The sequence below is a fragment of the Monodelphis domestica genome, chromosome 1 (assembly GCF_027887165.1).
Source record: "Monodelphis domestica isolate mMonDom1 chromosome 1, mMonDom1.pri, whole genome shotgun sequence".
NCBI lineage: Eukaryota > Metazoa > Chordata > Mammalia > Didelphimorphia > Didelphidae > Monodelphis > Monodelphis domestica.
Genome location: NC_077227.1, coordinates 385530286 through 385548791, shown reverse-complemented (window position 1 = coordinate 385548791; position 18506 = coordinate 385530286). Strand labels below are relative to the sequence as shown.

The following is an 18506-nucleotide window of genomic DNA, read 5'->3' as shown; positions in this document are numbered from 1 at the left end:
CAGAATTCTCTCTGAGGAGACAGGGAAACAGAAGCATGAACTTCTCATTTGTTCCCTGAATTAGATTCACATATTTATCTTCTCCCAAAATGTTAAACCGCTCTTACCAATAGGTAATTTACATAATTGCATTCACCTGATTCTCCTCCTACCTGGCAGATCAATCTTTCTTAGGAGGAAGACTAGTAAGATAATAATAAAGTGGTTGCTAAGAAAGAGCTTGGGTTCTGCTGTGAAAGGACTGACTTTGGTCATTACTTAAGGTCTCTAGGCCTCAGCTTCCTGATCTATAAAAATAAGGAGTTTGACTAGATGACCTCTAATGCCCTTTCCCACTCAAGATTTGTGATTTCATGATCCTATAATCATAGATTTTAGACTATCTATCATAATAATAATAAGCTCTGGTCTCTATAGTGCCTTAAGGTTTACAAGAAGTGCACTGCTCAAACAACCCTGTGAGGTAGAGTGAACAGAAGACTGGATTTTTGGAGTCAGAAGACCTGACTTCAAATTCTAATCCCAAATCCTAATCCTTTCATTTGAACAAGTCTCCTAACTAGACTTTAGTTTACTATCAGTAAAGCAGTAATGTGATGATGTGACTAGAACACTGGACCTAGAGTTAGGAAGAGTTCAATTCTGGCCTCAGATAATTAACTATAGCTATGTGAGCCTGGGTCAGTCTCTTAACTTTTACCTACCCGAGTTTCCTCAATTAAAAATTAGGGATAATAGTAGCACCTACCTCTAGGGGTGCTGTGAGGATCAAATGAGATAATATTTGTAAAGTGTGTATTACATTCTACATGGATGCCAGTTTCCTAAAGTTTCTTCCTGCAAAATGAGGAACTTCAGAGTAGATGATCTCCAAGGCGTTTCCTATTTCTAAAAGCATATGGTTCTTCATTATTTCCTCATTCTCTTCACCCATTCTTTTGTCCCCTAGGAACCTATCTCCAGATCTCTTTCACTATCCTCATTTCTGATCATTCTGTCTATTCCTATGATCTTAGTGATTTCTTCTCTACAGATTATTCAGCCCTAGATATCCAGCTCCCAAATCAACCCTGAACTTTGGTCCCACATCTTCTACTACCTTCCTGGATGATCTACCGTCATTTTAATCTTGTCATATTCATATTTTATTTCATTCACCACATTCTTCTTTATACCTTCTCCTCCTCCCAATGACCTTACTTCTACTAATTGAATCCTTTCAGTCACCAAGGATTGTGATTTGTCACTATTAATTCTTTCTTCTTCTTTATGTTCATGTCCTGATTAATCACCAAAACCTCACATAATAAATCTCCATAAAATATATCATGTAATATATAATTATTATATTATACATATAAATATATTACATATAAATGTATATGTTTATATAATATATATATTGACCCCATTATATATCTCTTATCTCCATTCACATTCCCAAACAGCCCTATCACATACCTCATCATCTTTCATTTGAGCTATGAGAATTTACTAACTGATCTCTCTGCCCCAAGGCTTTCCCCTAACTAGTCTACTCTTCATAAAAGTGCCATAGATCTTTCCATTGCACAGGTCAGACCACAATATTTTTGGTGTTCAAAATCAATACCTGTCTGATATGCCCATATGGTAAAATACAAACTCCTTAGCTAAGAGTTTAAAGCAATAAATAATCTCCCTTTCTAAGTTCATTGTCTAATACTTGCACCATCTTCTCCTTCGTCCATCATACACTTTTTGTTCAAGCCAAACTGGATGGCTTTGTAATCCCTATTCTCACACTATCCTAACCTATTTGCCTGTAATTTTCAAGGTTGATCTCCATATCTACCTCCATTCTTCTATTTATGGAAATCTTTATTTTTGTCTTAAGTCCCAGTTCCTATAGGCCTCTGAGCATATTGGTTTCCTCTGGGAACATCTATATTTCTTTGTTTATTCAAAATGAGTTCATAAGAATAAATATCCGGGCCTACAATACTGTGGATAAAGAGAGACAGTTCAAGATCCTATACCACTCTCTTCTTCTATCTATCATCTCTTCTCTCCTTTTGGAACACCTTTATACAGGCCCTCCTCACTTTACAACTGGAGCATGGCTATAAGCTAGTTGGCCTCTGTTTCTCAAGTGTCTCCCTAATCCACTCAGCTGTCAATTAAATTTTCCTAAAGCTCAGGTATGACCCTGTCACCTTTCCATCATTCAGTAGTTCCTTATCACTTCAAAGTTAATATATAAAATCTACTGTTTGACTTTTAAAACCTTTTCATAACTTAATCCTTTTCAGCTTTTCCAATCTTTTCTTAATCCCCTCTACATACTCTATTGTCCTATGACACTAGCCTCCTAGTTGTTCTTCACTCAAAACACTTAATCTCCCAACTTCATGCATTTTTAAGACTTGTTCCCCATGCCTGGAACTCTCTTCCTTCTCATTTCGACATTCTAGCTTCCTGACTTCTATCATTTCTTAGCTAAAATCCCATCTGCAAGAAGCCTTTTTCAATTCCCCTTAATGCTTGTTGCTTCTCTCTAAAATTATCTCGTCTTTTCTGTAGATCCATTTTATTTGTACATAGTTGTTTTGATGGTGTTTCCCCCATTCGATTGTGAGCTCCTGACTACCTAATAAGATCATTTGGGAGGATTAAATAATATAAAGAATGAAAAATTCTAGAGGTATGTGAGGTGTGAGAATTTCACACAAAGCACCACTCAGAAGAGAAAAAAAGAGATAGATTTAGAGTTATTCCTATATTTGAATCCTGCTTGACATCTCTGACAAGAAGCAATCCAGCTCTTACTTCCTTCTATGATAGCAGCTGACTCTCCTTGGAAGCAGTTATGACTATTAAAAAATTCTTCATTATATTGAATCTTTAGCAGCTTCTCCATAATATCTCCTTAGAATACCTCATTCTATTCTCTGTCTCTACTTCTTACTACTGATGTGTTATAAATTGAGCCTAACTCAGGTTCATGTTCTAGTAATTTACGTCTACTAGTAAAATGCTATTAAATAGTTAGCAAGGTAAGGTGGGATATTTAGTAATAGAAAAGAAAGATCTCTCTACACAAAAAGGAAATGAGGACACCATATTGGTTCAGCTGAACACAGCTTCCTAGTGCTGGTCAAGCTGTTGGCCCATGGTCAGTAGCCTCAAATGTGTGCACTGAAGTTCTTTGTGGCCTTAAATCCATTGGCCTAGATGAACCATAAAGGGATACTGAGCTAGAACAGTAGTCTTGAGATAAAATAAAAGGATGAATATGAGAGAATAACAGAGAATTTAGTACTAGAATATACCTTGATCTAATTCAACTCTCTCATTTACTAGATAAGGAAACTGAGATCTGGAAAAATTTAAACAGCTTGCCCAGAGCCACATAGGTAGTAAGAAGTACAGCTACAATTTTAACCTAGGCCCATTAACTCTAAAACTCCTACTTTTACCACTGACTTAAGTGGCTAGTTGTGAGGAGTAATAGTTTTGATTTAGAACTAAAATAGCTCAAAAATTCATATGAGACTCATTCCAAATGAATTTTAATGCTTTAATGAAAGTTTTCCCAATGTATACTTACTCAATCCAAGGAATCTATCAAATAACCCTTCTTTACCCCACAGTTGAAATTCCTATAATTTTCCATAGCTGGTTTGAGCCTGGTGATCTTTAATATCAATTCCAAATCTGAAACTTTATAAATCCTCAACTATCTGATCCTACATGAGAAATGAATATGAAGTTCATCTCAAAAGAAAAAATATACAGTTTTATTAAACTGAAAACTCAATAACAGTGTGATAACTTAAAAATTCTAATATATTAGAATTCATTAAGAAGAACTCTTATATAGAACAAGGGAGGAGATTGTCTCACTTGTCTTGGGACCTGCTTAAACTACATCTGAACTATTTAAATAGATTTTAGTAAAGGATAAAAGCATCTAGAGGAGAAAAATCCAGATGCTGAAGAAACTCAAAACTATGTTATATAAGAATCTATTTTTTAAAAGAATCTATTTAAGAAAGTGGGGATATTTAAATTGAAGAAGAAAAGATCTGGGTTGGGGGAGGATTACTGTTTTGAAATATCTGATGGTCTGTCACATGGTGGAAAAACTCAATTTGTTCTATATGGTCCCAAGAAGACAAAACTAGGATTAAGAGGAAGCTATAGGGAGTCAGATGTGAGACTAACATAAGAAGAAACTTTCTTCAACTGAGAATTGTTCAGCAATGGAGTCACCTGCTGTAGCAGAAAATAAACCTCTCTTTCACTGAAGTAGAAGTGAGCAGTCTGAGTAATAAGAAAAGGTTGAATGTTATAGTCAGAGCTGCTATAGAGGAGAATCGTGTGTCAGATAAAGATTGGACAAGTTTGCCTGTGTGTGATCCTAGATGCCACCTAACTTTCCCAGACTTAGAGGCCTCCTCTGGGAAGTGAGATTATTGGAATAGATGGCTTTCTAAGGTCCTTTACAACTCTCAGGCTATGCACCCATAATCTTAAAAAATGCAAAGTTCTTTCCAATTCTGACATTGTATAAATTTGTGCTGAGCAGTATGTCCCTAAATCTGGACTTCATAGAAGGTGTTATATAGACTAATTGTTCAATAGAATTGAACTTAGATATTATAAGATTTGCTCACACCCTTGGATTTTGAACAATCATATTTGTCTTTCTATTTTATTTCTAGATGTTCTTCCTCATGCACAAAACAAGGTGAGTCTATCTCCTATATCAATTACCCCCCAATGTCAAGTTCAATAGAAAAGTTTCTGAAGGAAACCATAGTCATGGACAAAGATCTCAAACTCTACACTGGTACACGGGGGAAAAATGATCTTCGGTGAAATTAGTTCACACTAAAGGATCATAAGACTGAGTAAGAATGGAATTGAATGATTATTTAGTTAAATCCCTACCTCTAGAGCATCTCTTACCAATTCATTATAGAGCTTTCTTGAATATCTCCAGTGGTAGAGAACTTGTTACTTCAAAGGCTACATATTCTACTTTTCAGCAGAAAAATTCACATCTCTCTTCCTCATTGCCACCCTTTCAAAAACACTTGAAGAAAATTATCATAGACAGGCATGCCTCAGTAACGTTGTACAAAAAGCAAATATTGTAATAAAGGAAGTCAGATAAACTTATTTTTTGTTTCCCAATGCATATAAAAGTTATTATTACAATTACCTAATGATTTAATCTCTGGATTTCAGTTATGCCAGCTGTAAGATGGGTATAATTATAATCACACTTCTTGCTTTGCAGAGTTGTCAAGGGGGAAGTTTTATTTTTTAACATTTTAAATTTATTTTTGTTGGTTTTTATCATCATTTTAATTTAACTTTTATTTTATTTTTTCTCAACTACATATAAACAAAAATTTCAAATTTTTTTTTAATTTTCAAGTTCCAAATTATCTCTCTCCCTGCCTCCCTCCCTTTACCCCTCCTTAAGAAGGCAAGCAATTTGATATCAATTATATATTTGCAGTTATGCAAAACATTTCCATATTAGCCATGTTGCAAAAGAAAATGAAGACCAAATAAAACAAAAATAATAAAATTTTAAAAGTATGCTTCAATCTACCTTTAGCCCCCATCAGGGCTTTCTCTGGAGATTGATAGCATTTTTCATGGTAAGTTCTTTAGAAATGTCTTGAATCATTGTATTCCTCAGAATTGCTAAGTTATTCATAGTTGATCATGATGTACTATTGCTGTTACTCTGTACAATTTTCTTCTGGTTCAGCTCTCTTCACTTTCCATCAGTTTGTGTAAGTCTTCCCAGGTTTTTCTGAGGGCATCCTGATCATTATTTTTTATAGCACAATAATATTCCATCACAACCATATACCACAACTTGTTTATCCAATCCCCAATTGATGGGCATCCCCCCAATTTCCAATTCTTTGCCACCACAAAGAGGGCTGCTATAAATATTTTTGTAAATAAAGGTCTTTTTACTTATTTTTGTCTCTTTTGGGTACAGACCTACTAGTGGGTATTTCTGGGTCAAAGGTTATGCCTAGTTTTATGTATAGTTATATATATAGTTCTTTGTGTATAGTTCCAAATTGCACTCCAAGAAAGGTTGGATTAGTTCACAGTTCCACCAACTAATTGTACATTAGTGTCCCTATTTTTCTGCATCCTTTCCAATATTTGCCATTTTTCTTTTCTGTCACATTGGCTAATCTGATATGGGTGAAGTTGTACCTCTGAGATGTTTTAATTTGCATTTCTCTAATAGTGACTTAGAGCATTTTTTCATAAACAATAGATAGCTTTGACTCCTTTTTCTAAAGACTACCTGTTCATATCCTTTGACTATATGTCAATTATTAGATGACTCATATTCTTATACATTTGACTCAGTTCTCTATATATTTGAGAAATGAAGACTTTTTCAAAGAAATATTATAAATTATCCCTAGTTTGCTGATTGAGAGGTGTTTTTTAAATCAGAAAATTCTATACGAATTATTCTTATCTTTCCATGGGGAATAGAATATTGTTTTGTATATGACAAGTTCTCAGTAATTTTTTTTTAACTGATGAGTCAAATCCACTACAGAAATCATCAAAATGCTTTACTTCTTTCATTAAAACAACCAAATATGATTTTATGACCAGCAGATGGTGCCATTCTATTATGATTTATGGGCCAAAGATGAAAGGGACTTCCATGAATGTTCAATGTCTTTTTTTACAGCTGGACTATGAGAGGTTTAATATACTCCACCCAAGTCAACTGAGATACTGTGATCTGATCTCTTTCCCAGTGTGTGGCACTGATGGCACAACCTATGAAAATCCATGTCAGGTATGTTTGGAGATCAAGTAAGTAGACGAGTCACTGAATAGAACTAAACATTCAAAAAAAAAAAGTGTTTCTCTACCTAGAAGATTAAACCTGAAAATCACCTCAAAGTCTTTGATGTCAGCTTTCTACCTGAGACAGAAATTTCCCTGATAGGCTCTTTGAAGGCTATTCCTGAGGTAAGATGGGATGGTGTCAGCAGACCTAGGGCCAAATTCTATCCTTAATTACTTCCTAAATGCATAACCAATGTGGACATCTTCCTTGAACCTTGAACCTTGGTTTCTATCTATAAAATAAAGCAGTTTGACTAGTGAATCTCTAAGATCCCTTCCATTTCTAAATTCTGACAACCTCTTCTGTTGACATTCAATGACAGACAGTATGAAGTCACAGAAAGAACACTATTTGCCGTCAGAGGAACATTTTTTGAATTTCAACTCTTCCACTTACTCCATGTGAAATGTCCAGCAAGTCAGTGATATTCTCTGGGCTTCAGTTTCTGCTTCAATAAAATAAGGAGAGTGGACTCAATAATCACTGAGATCCCTTTCAATTCTAAATTTATAAAACAATGATGTCCTTATTTGACAATGAAGTCCTTATTTGCAGAAACAGCACTCCTCTGGCTAATTATCTCAGATGATTAAAAAAAAAATGTTTCCTTGCCCTTGTGCAAATTCTGCCTCTCAGTAACTGCTCTGCCTTTCCCCTACCACCACTACTCCCTATTTGTAAGAACAAGCCTTGCACAAGAGTCCTTCAAATATTTAAGGAGCACTACCTTGCTCTAGACAAGTCTTCTCTTTTTCCAAGATAAACATCCCTATTTCCTTTAGCTGTTAATCAGATGGAACGGCTTCCAGTCTCTTCTCCATTCTGGCTATGCTCCTCTGAATATGACCCAGTCTGTCAGTGTCTTCCCTCAAAATATGGTGCCCAGGTTTGGACACAGTTTTCAAGATATGGAGTATACAGTGGATACAGAGTATACTAGTCCACCCCTTATCCTGGACTCTAAATTTTTATTTATACATCCTAAATTTACATTAGCTTTTGTGATGGCAATTTTCTCTAAAAACTCAGGAAGCTTTTTTTGCCCCCAGAAGCCTGGGATGAAGTAGCTCTTCAATGGGGAATTGAGGCATGAGTTTAAGAGTAGAAATGAAGATAGAGATAAACAAGACGAACATTTTACTTAGCACACGTATGATTGTGCAAAAAAACTTACTCTAGTTGTCATTTTTAATGCCAGAATATTTTATTCTTCTCTGTATAGAGCTATTTGAGGCTTTGTTTCCTGATCTGTAAAATGAAGGAAATAATAACTTACCTTACCCATTTTATGGGATTATTACTAGGTCTTTATAAACTTTAAACCACTATAGAAAGAAGGCAAGACAGCAAATTGAGTACTTGACGGAAATTAAACTGTAAAACATTTGGAAATGTAAAAAGACACCAGGTTTTAAAGGGCTTTAAGTGCAATATGATACTGTTTATCTTGTGGTTTCCATTTGTATATGTTAATAATACCTGACCAGCTAATATATTTTTTTAAAGTTTGCAAAGAATTCTTTGTTTCCTTGTTGAGTGAAAAAGGGAGGAATTTATTTATTTAAAGTATTTACTAAATTCCTGTTTTGTGCCAGGAACTGGGAATACAAATAAACCAATGAAATGGCACATTTCCTTAAGGGATTTATATTATAATAGGGAGAGACAGTGAATATTGGGGAGTGGTAGGCAAGAGAGAGTAGGCTTTGGAATCACAAGAATGAGGAATGTTGCTTCATTCAGTTGTCACAACCTTTTCAGAAGCAATGGTAGTATGGATATGATTACAGTTCCCAGAGCAAGAGGCAGATGAGGGCAGAAAGAGAAAGTAGGACAGCACAGAAAATAAGATGGCCAGATTCAATAATGTGAAGCATCATCTGGAGCCGCCAGAGTAGGTTAGATGAGAGTGCACTCAGTCAGTCATCAATCAGAACAGCTCTGTCCCATACCACAGATTTTATAACAAATATGAAATACTAAAGCTGTTATATCTTCATTATAAATAAGGACATTGAGGCTTAGTCAGGTAAAGAGACTTGCTCAGGGTCACATAGCTAGTAAGTGTCAGGGGGATGTAAATGAATCTGGGTGTTCTTAACTACACATCCCACCCTCTTTCCATAATGCCATGGAGCATGTTTTATAGAAGCCAAGACTGGTGATAGACTGTAACCCATGAGTGACACTATTTTCAAACCTTCCTTTAGATTATACCAGTGCTGTTTTCCCCTGGATCTGCCTGGGAGTGATTGATTCACTGTTTAAATTCTATTTCTTACTTTTTCAAATATAGAGAATATACTCTAGCTCCCACTCCTAGGACAAGGCTGCTACTCTACTCCTGGGGGTAAAAGGGTTATCCTGGGGATTTTGGAGTGTCTCATTTCTACTGCCATTGGCTTAATGCTCCAGCTCTGTTCTCTCCATTGTTAAAGGGACCCTGATTAGACTCCTAGTTCCATTTAACCACTTAATATGTATATCGGCTTTTAAAAAATGATATTTACTTCAAATATATAGCAAGAATGAATGTACAAATATCCCTCTCCTTCCATTCAGCATCAGGGGGTCACACTATCCTCTATACAATCTCCATTTCTAGGAAGAATTTGGTGAACTTAGCTGAGTTCCTAAATAGCCTTGATCCCACCAAGTTCACATCCAGATATGGCATGACTTCCAGATGATACAAAGAGAAGCAAATGAATCTAATAGGTCTTTTTGAATATCTCCCTAACAAATCATTCCTACAGTCAGGTTAAAAAAAAAAACATTATTAAGTGTCTGCTATGTACCAGGCCCCAGGGGTACAAAAAGAGGCAACAGACAATCCCTTCCCTCAAGGAGCCTATACAGTCTATTGGGGGAGACAACAAGCAAACAAATACATATATATGTATATAACAAGCAAGCTATATACATAATAAATAGAAAATAATTAATAGAGGAAAGGTACTAGAATTTTTAGGTACTAGAGATTTTAGGAAAGGCTATTTGTAGAAAAGGGGTTTTTAGTTTGGGCTTGAAGAAAACCAGGGAAATGTTAAGATTAAAATTAGTTTCTCTGCTAAAAGTATTAAAATTTTAGAGGTTTATTAAAGATTAAGAAATAAAGAAAATAAAGAAAATACAAAATAAGAAAGCACGTGCAACCTACATCTTGCCGGCTAGGTAGAAAGCCCCGTGTCCCTAGGAGCGGAAGCTGAGAGAGAGAGTGGATAGGCGAGTACAGTCAATTTAAATACCCCTTTTGCTCCCAGCCCAGGTGAGGACCTCTGGTGAGATTTCAGGGAATGCTGGGAACTACCAAGGACTTCTGGGAATTGAAGTCTGGGGTTCAAATCTCAATTTTACATTTCTCCATTTGATCCTTATTGGGAAAGATTTTCCCAAAAATGATCATGAAAATATAATCAACTTAAAGATTACAATAATTTGAGGAAAAGAAGAAAAAAGAACAAAACCAATAATTGCTAAACGCATTGACAAAAAGCCAGTTAGGGGTCAGTCCCCTTTGGCATGAAAGTATAGATACAAATAAATGTTCAATCAACCACACCCAAAGTTTATTCTTGATCTTCTCATGCAGCTTGTGGTCTAGAGGCATCTTCATTGTGTATTCTCCAAACAGTTCAGTTTCTGAATTCGGAGAGGTTTCTTAACCTAAAATTCTTCTCAAAAGGAATTTAAACTTTGCAATTTAAAATAATAATATTTTTACATTTCCCCATGAAAAGGGTGATTGAAAAACATAGAATCACTTAGGGATGCATGTATGAGTTATAAGGTATATGAATCAATTGGTAAGAGAAATTAAAAAGACATCAAAAAAATCCAAATAAAAAAGATAATTTCTGGATGAAATACAGACTATCAAAGTCTTATGTGTAAAAATCCCAATTAAAGGGAAAGTAAATTTATAACAGGTTCTAGAATCAGGGGCCAATTAAAATGGTCTAAGCAAGTAAGCATTTACCCAGTCAGTAGCCATGACTACATAAAGTTTGCCAGACTATGAAAGACAGAGAAGGGACTAGACTATAGGATCCAGGTAGGAGCCAAGTTTGGGATACTCATCTGTAAGTATTTTCAGAGTGAGTGTGGATACAAGGAAGGCCCATGACTTAATGTATGTTAAGCATTGCAACCTTGAGTCTTCACACTAATATATCCTGTGTGCTCTTTTGTGGCACTAATAAGGTTTAGCTTTGTGCTTCATTGGCCCTGTGCAACAGCTCTTTTGTATATCTTGTCCTGGAATCAGACAGAATCATTAAGCAAAGTCCCATAATTTTTTTAAACAATTAGTGGCATCCTTTTTATAGTCTCAAGCTTTTGGGGCATGCATTGACATTATAGCAAATGTATTTTTAACTTACATTACTGCAAAATCAAAAAGATAAAGAAAATCCTAATGCTGGTGACATGTGCTCCAAATATAAAAAGGAGAGAGTAAATACTGAAATAGTATTTTGCACATGCAAGAAAAATATAATTAAAGAGTTTTAAAATTCAAAAAATATAGCTTATAATCATTGACACACTGTCAGCTAAGAAAATATAGAATACAAGGCTTTCTCACCAAAAATGAGATCTATTCCCTCTTCATATTTGACCATGATCCACTGTGAGTACAAAGTTAATCACAAAGTTAAATCTTAAACAAAACAATCAGTAAAATGCAATAGAATACAGAGATTTTTATAAAACATTGGAGTCTGAAAAGCCTTAAAAATATAACCTCCAGTGTCTTTAAAGTTCCTTGGTTTTTTTTATACATTTAGATGCTTATTGTCAGAAGGCAGAAGACTGGTAAGTGGTAAGCAATGAGGGTTAAATGACCTCTCCAGGGCCACACCACCAGGAAGTGTCTGAGGCCAGATTTGAACTAAGGACCTCCCATCTCTAGGCCTGGCTCTCAATTCACTGAGCCACTGAACTGCCTTCCCATAGTAAGGGTGGATTTTTAGGAATCTCAAATTTGGCTAAAGAGTTGCAGGGAACTGAATTTTTCCCCTGGCACTCAGGTGAAGTAAATAAAAGGATCAATGCAGTCAAAAGATATCCTTTTAAAATAGCCATGTGTTAAGTTCCTGTTGGGAAAAGTCTCTTCCTTCTTTTCTTTCTCCCTTCCTGTTATCCCCTGCCCCCAGTCCACGTGGAGGCTAATCGTAGCCTAAGGAAAATCACCCCCATTATTTACCAGTTGGTGGAAGTGAGTCCTGGGTGTAAAAAAAAATCATTATTTAAATTGCAAAGTTTAAATTCCTTTTGAGAAGAATTTTAGGTAAAGAAGATGCTACCTCTCTGAATCCAGAACTGAACTGTTGGAGAAGCCACCATGAAGAAGCCTCCAGACCACAAGTTGCACAAAATTGAACTTTGGGTGTGGTTGATTGAACATTTATTTGTATGTATACTTTTATGCCAAAGGGGACTGCCCCCTAATGGCTTTTTGTCAATGTGTTCAGCAATTATTGGTTTTATTCTTTTTTCTCTTATCCTTACACTATTGTAATCTTTTAAGTTTATTATGTTTTTATGATCCTTTTGGGGAAAAATTAATTTTTCCAAAATGATCACACGGGGGAATGTAAAAAATAGACTCGAATACAGGACTACAATCCCCATGAGCCTTTGCTCCACTTCCCCAGAATGCCTTGTAATCTCACCTGGGCCGAGATCAAGAAGGTATTTAAGTTGATTCAAAGGCTTTTGAGGGTCTGGGCTCTTTTTGGACTTCCGGTTTTGGAGCAGGCTCGTCTCTTGTGTGATGTGAGGTTATTTTGTCTAGGCCTCTGGCCTAGACACATGTTTCTTACTTGTATATTCTTTAATCTTTAGCCTTTAATAAACCTCTAAAAAATATAATACTCCTTGCAGAGAGAAACTAATTTCTACCTGCCTCAGTCTCCCCTAAATTTTAATCTTTACATGGGCCTGGTGCGATGAGCGATCTGCTCCAAGACTAGAGTTTGCTGGGGCCTGGTGGGCAGGTCACCAGGTGATAGAGATCTGGGTCAAACAGGTCCGGATGCTGGGACCAGGTAAGCGAGAGACCAGGAATGGCAGCTGGAACAGGAGCGATTTGAATCAAACAGGTCTGGATCAAGAGGCTTTTCTGAAAATTCTTGGAGGAATTTGGCTTAAAAAAAAACTAGGCACTAGCTATTAAAAGCTGAACTTAGTTACAGTAGAGGAAAGATCAGAAGATTGAAGGTATTTCATCACAAATGACGTGGTTCACCAAACTGTTAAGATTAAAATTAGTTTCTCTGCTAAAAGTATTATATTTTTAGAGGTTTATTAAAGATTAAGAAATAAAGAAAATACAAAATAAGAAAGCACGTGCAACCTACATCTTGCCAGCTAAATAGAGAGCCCCATGTCCCTAGATGCAGAAGCCGAGAGAGAGAGAGATAGAGAGAGAGAGAGAGAGAGAGAGAGAGAGAGAGAGAGAGTGGGTAGGTGTTTACAGTCAGTTTAAATACCCCTTTTGCTCTCGGCCCAGGCAAGGACCTCCAGTGAGATTTCAGGGAATTCTGGAAACTACCAAGGACTTCTGGGAATTGAAGTCCAGGATTCAAATCTCCATTTTACAGAAAGTAGTAAGTTGAGATGAGGGAGAATCATTTAGTCACAAGAGACAGCCAGAGAAAATGTCTGGAGCTAAAAGATGGAATGTCTTGTTTGGCTTTGAAAACCAAACAGAGGATTATCAACTTGGAAAAACACAAAACTACTAGTCAGAAAACCAAGTCTTTAATTAACCACTGTCACAGAGCCAGGCACCAAAAAACAACACAGAGTCAAAACCCTGGGACTCTGGGGACAATATCCCTAGGAGAAAGAATTTCAGGAGATGATTCTCCAAAGAACAATAGAACCCAGGGATGTTTTATACCATTTGGAGAACTCAGGACATCAAACCTATACTGATAGGTGGTAAGCAGGTTTAGGAAAGAGGCCATAGTCAGAGGTAGGGGTATCAGGGAGTAGTCAACTTACAATGGATACTAAAAGGATGGTTCCTGCACAGGTTGTTGGTCTCCTTAGGAAGGATCTCTGATACAATGAGGGAAACTTCTAAGACTAAAAGGGTACTTAAAATCCCACCAAAACTGGGATTATCAAGTACTTTAATGTCTATTGTTCAGTCGGAAATGAGTAAATTGGGACTCCCTCAGAGTGAGTTCTCAGGGGACAGGAGAAAAATTGGGGTCTTCATATTTCAAGTTGACAGGATTTTGTATTTTGTGCTAGAGGCAGTTGGGAGCTTATTGAGCAGATGGATGACATAATCAGCCCTGCACTTTAGACAAATCACTTTATTAGCTGAAGAGATGATGTAGGGAGAGACTTGAAATAGTCAAATAGTCAGACCCACTAGTAGGCTATTGTAATAGTCTCCTCTGAAAAGAAGAGGTCTATACCAGAGTGATGACAGTAACATAGGACAGAAGGGAGATTGCATATATGAGATATATTGGGAAAGTAGATAGGAACCAGGTTGTTAAGGGCTTCAAATGCCATGAAGAACATTCTATATTTGATCCTGGAAGTAATAAGGAACCACTGTAGTTGATTGAGTTAGGGGTAATATAATTTGGACAAATATTGGGAAAATCACTGTAGTAGCTAAGAGGGTAGACTGGAGTAGGGAGGGATTTGAGATAGAGGATCAGCAAGAAAGATAATTGGCCAAATACCATATATGAATTTATGATTATTGAAATTTCCCCTTCCCATATTTTTCTTTTCAGAAAATATAAAGGAAAACTTGGTTTTCATCATAAGGGAAGATGCCAAGCCCTACCTGTGGAGTTAAAGAGAATGTCGTTTCCTGAGGGCAGTTATGTGAATGGAATATTCTCTGCTTTACATTAGAACTTTCAATAAAGATATCTGGGCAACACTTTGCATTTTCATTTTTTTATTTGAAAATGGAACTTGGGCTATATAGCCTGTTTCTCTGTTTTGTTCAACACATTCAACCATCATTTATTAAGTATATTAACTTGTAAATAACACAAAATTACTTAAGTAATCAGAAAAAAGCCAAGTCTTTAATCAGGAAAGGGATAGGAATGGTACTTGGCCTCTATCACAGAGCCCAGTGCCAAAAACTTCACAGGGCCTACACCCTGGGGCTTTGGGGACATATCCCTGGGAGAATGTTCCATGCTAGATGATTTCTCCAAAGAACAATAGAAATTGGGGAACATATACCTTTTGGGGAACTAAGGAAAGGAAGTATGATTGATTTGTATTACCATGGTTATAAGAAAAGGGGAAGCCCAAGACAGAATTATCAGGGAGAGGTTGATGCTTTATGATGGATAAAAAAGGGAAGGACCTAGCCTAGGGCTGGGCTACCTGGGAGAGAACTCTGATACAATGGGAGAAACTACTAGGACAAAAGGGTACTTAACATCAGTTTAGATCTACCTTTAAGTCTACTGTTCTGTCTAAAATGGGCACATCTAGGACTTTCCTAGGATGAGTTCTCAGTGGAAAGGGGCAGACTTGGGGTCTCCAGATTTCAAGTTGACAAGTGCCTACTCTACAGAAAGTATCATGTGAGGCACAAGGGAGGATATAAAGTGTACCTAAGACATAGTCCTAGTCCTTGTAAAGCTTACAGTCTGGAATTTTTAAAAAATCATTCAAAATTAACAACAATAATGTTATTCTAAAGAATACCCATTCAGCACAATCCTGTTGTGGGGGGTTAGAGATTAACCCTAGTTCTGGGGAGCGTGCCATTCTAAGAATGACAGACTTCAGTGGAAACCCTTTAAAGATAGAGAGATTTATTTAGGTTGAATGGTCAGGAGGCATCATGCAAGACCAACTGACTCCCTGAAGAGAGAAAGGTTCAGGATTTATATATCCTAAAGGGATGAGGTCTAAGTGACTTGGAAAGGAAGGATGGGGAAGGGGATGAACAATGAGAACAAACAAGTGGGGCAATCAGGGAAGAAAAGGTAACAGAATAGGTGTCTTTGGGTCTGGAGACTTAAACATAAGCACACATTGTGTATGACATCCTGATCATGTTACCCATCTCGAGAAACCTGGGGGTGTTTGGGATCATAAGTGATATTTGAGATGTAAACACAAAGTTATCCCCTCATGGCTCAGATGCTTATCTTAAGGCTAGTGTAAATATATCCAAAGATTAGAGGTAGAGGAAGGTCCTATGTTTGTTCAGCTTCCAGCTCTACAAGGTGAATTCCTCATGTAATCTTTGACCTATGGTGTTTCTAGGAATTTGGGGTGTGCTGGGGGACCCTGGTGCCTGCCACAATCCTATTAAACATTCAATATCAACAGATATACTGACAGACAAGCACTTGGCCCTCCTTTCATGTGTGCCAGCCAACAGCTATGGGTGATCAAAGATATCAGATATAGTTGTCAGGTCATCTCTCAGATTAAGTATAATTTACCTCTTTGACTATACTCCTTAGGGGTGGTGCCCCACATTCTTGAATTCTTGATACCTCAACCTACTTAGAACTCTTACTTATCAAATACAGGAATAACTGGTTCTGCCCCTCCCACCTCACATTTGGAAATCTTTGAGAAGCAATCCAGGGTAATTTGTTTATCCTTTCTGGGAATAGAGGGAAATAGGGCAAATGGGTAGAAGAATGGAGACCCCTATAAGGTTCATTGGGAGGTTCTAGGTAAAGAGAAGGCACATTGTCCAAGTCTTACAGAAAAGAGATAATAAGATGGATTGGCTATGAGCTAAAACAGAATGAGAAATTAAGGCATTTTGGAGCAATCTGATAGTGAACAAGTTTCTACTATTCCTAGGAAAAAAAATTCTGTTTGTTGATTTCAAAACCAAGTCAGAAAGAACTAAAACAGAAAAGTTGAAGAGAGAGAGAATTCTAGGCATAAGTAACAGGATTGCTGTGGATGGAGCCTTTTTTGTGATAGAGTTCTTGGCCTTGTGACTCTTTTGTAAGCCTCTCCTATGATGACTTTATACACCACTGTGTTGGCCTTTTTTTGGCTTCACTCATTGGTACTCCATTGAATCACTGTCCCAAGGATGATTTTGCCATTCTCTATCTTCTCTGTCACTATTATACCTCAGAGCTCCCATTAGTCACTGTGATGGTGTCTTACTTGCCACTTCTCTGGACAGTGCTCCCTAGAAGTTGGTGATTATTACTTCTTTTATCTAACTCTGCTTACCAGTAACTGATGCTAATTCTTGAGTGACTGACTATACTGTCTATTAGAGCTTCAGCTGACAAAATAAGAACTCTTCTAGAATTCTAGTCAGGATTCTAGGGCCAGGAAACATCAGGCCAGGGCTTTTAATTCTTTTCGTATTGGACATATCTTTGGCAGCCTGGGAAAATCTTAAAGCCTTTCATAACACTCTATGCAATAATGATATATGAATATACATATATACATGCATACATATATGTGGTATCCCCAAAATCTAAGTGCTGTTCAGGGCCTTGCCATCTGACCTTTTGTTTTTCCTCCCAAAATACTATCTGACTTTTTTTTATTTATTTGTCATTTATTGAACATGGATTCTCATATGTGTTGTCTCCCCCAGTTAGAATGTGAGCTCCTTGAAAGGGCAGACTGTCTCAATTTTCTGTTTGTAGTCTCAGAGCTTTACACAGTGCTTTGAACGGTATAAGAGCTTAATAATTATTTACCTTTCCTTTCCATTAATTCATACTGAAGTAAGAAAAACCAGTGATACATTATAAGCAATACAAATAACTATGCAAATGAAGAAATGAAAATAATAAGACTTGTTGTGTAATTATAAATGATCAAGTTTAGTTCTGGAGAAAAATTCAGAAAAATTACTTCTATCCTTTAACCACAGAGATGGGAAATGACAACTATGTTTTCAACTTGGAATCTAGAAACTCCAATCTTGAGATTTTGAGAACCCTATATTTATAGCAGCATGAGGTCTGAAGACCTCAAATTTGTCCTTTTCATATGAGAATTTATCCAAGAGGGAAATCCCAGGCTCAGAGTTTCAGACTAACAATAAACCTTAAAGTACTTTAGGTGGAGCTAGCAGATTCAATCAGATGTTATGTACTCTTTTTTTACTAGTAGGTTTTCCTATTGTATCCAAGTCCTTTCTCAGGTAACCCAGCCCTTGACTGGACCTTTCCCTTTTGTGACCATTATAAAGCATCAGCCTCTCCCTGAGTAGAATTCCTCATTTCTTTGTAGCCATTATAAAGCCAATCAACTATACTCCTGTCATCAGTTCCTCAAAAATATATAAGTTCCCCAAATTCTTTTGTTCCTCAGAGTGGTCATCTATCATGGTGGCATTCCCAGGGATTAGAAGCCAGTGTAGACAGAGCCTTAGGCTCTGTATGGATTTTGAGAGTGTGACTCTGTGAAGGCCTAAGGATTGTACCATTATCCCTCTCCTTATTAAAGACTTAGTTTTTCTGACTATTTAATAGTCTTTGTTTTTTCCAGTTTAACATTGGAATTTTGCATATGTTGTCAGACATGATAGACATATTGCTTAGTTTTTCTACAGTGTTTTTTTTTCTCTCTTTAAAACTTTATTAAAAAGAATGCTATGGGG

General features: G+C 36.7%; 1 long non-coding RNA gene across 1 annotated transcript; it reads left to right on the top strand.

Annotated features, from left to right (window-relative positions):
• The first annotated feature begins 22 nt into the window (after positions 1 to 22).
• On the top strand, positions 23 to 14806 carry LOC103100460 (uncharacterized). The gene is made up of 4 exons (XR_457898.2): positions 23 to 113; positions 4707 to 4732; positions 6734 to 6844; positions 14665 to 14806. It is a non-coding gene; the product is annotated as an uncharacterized LOC103100460 (long non-coding RNA).
• Positions 14807 to 18506: the final 3700 nt, after the last annotated feature.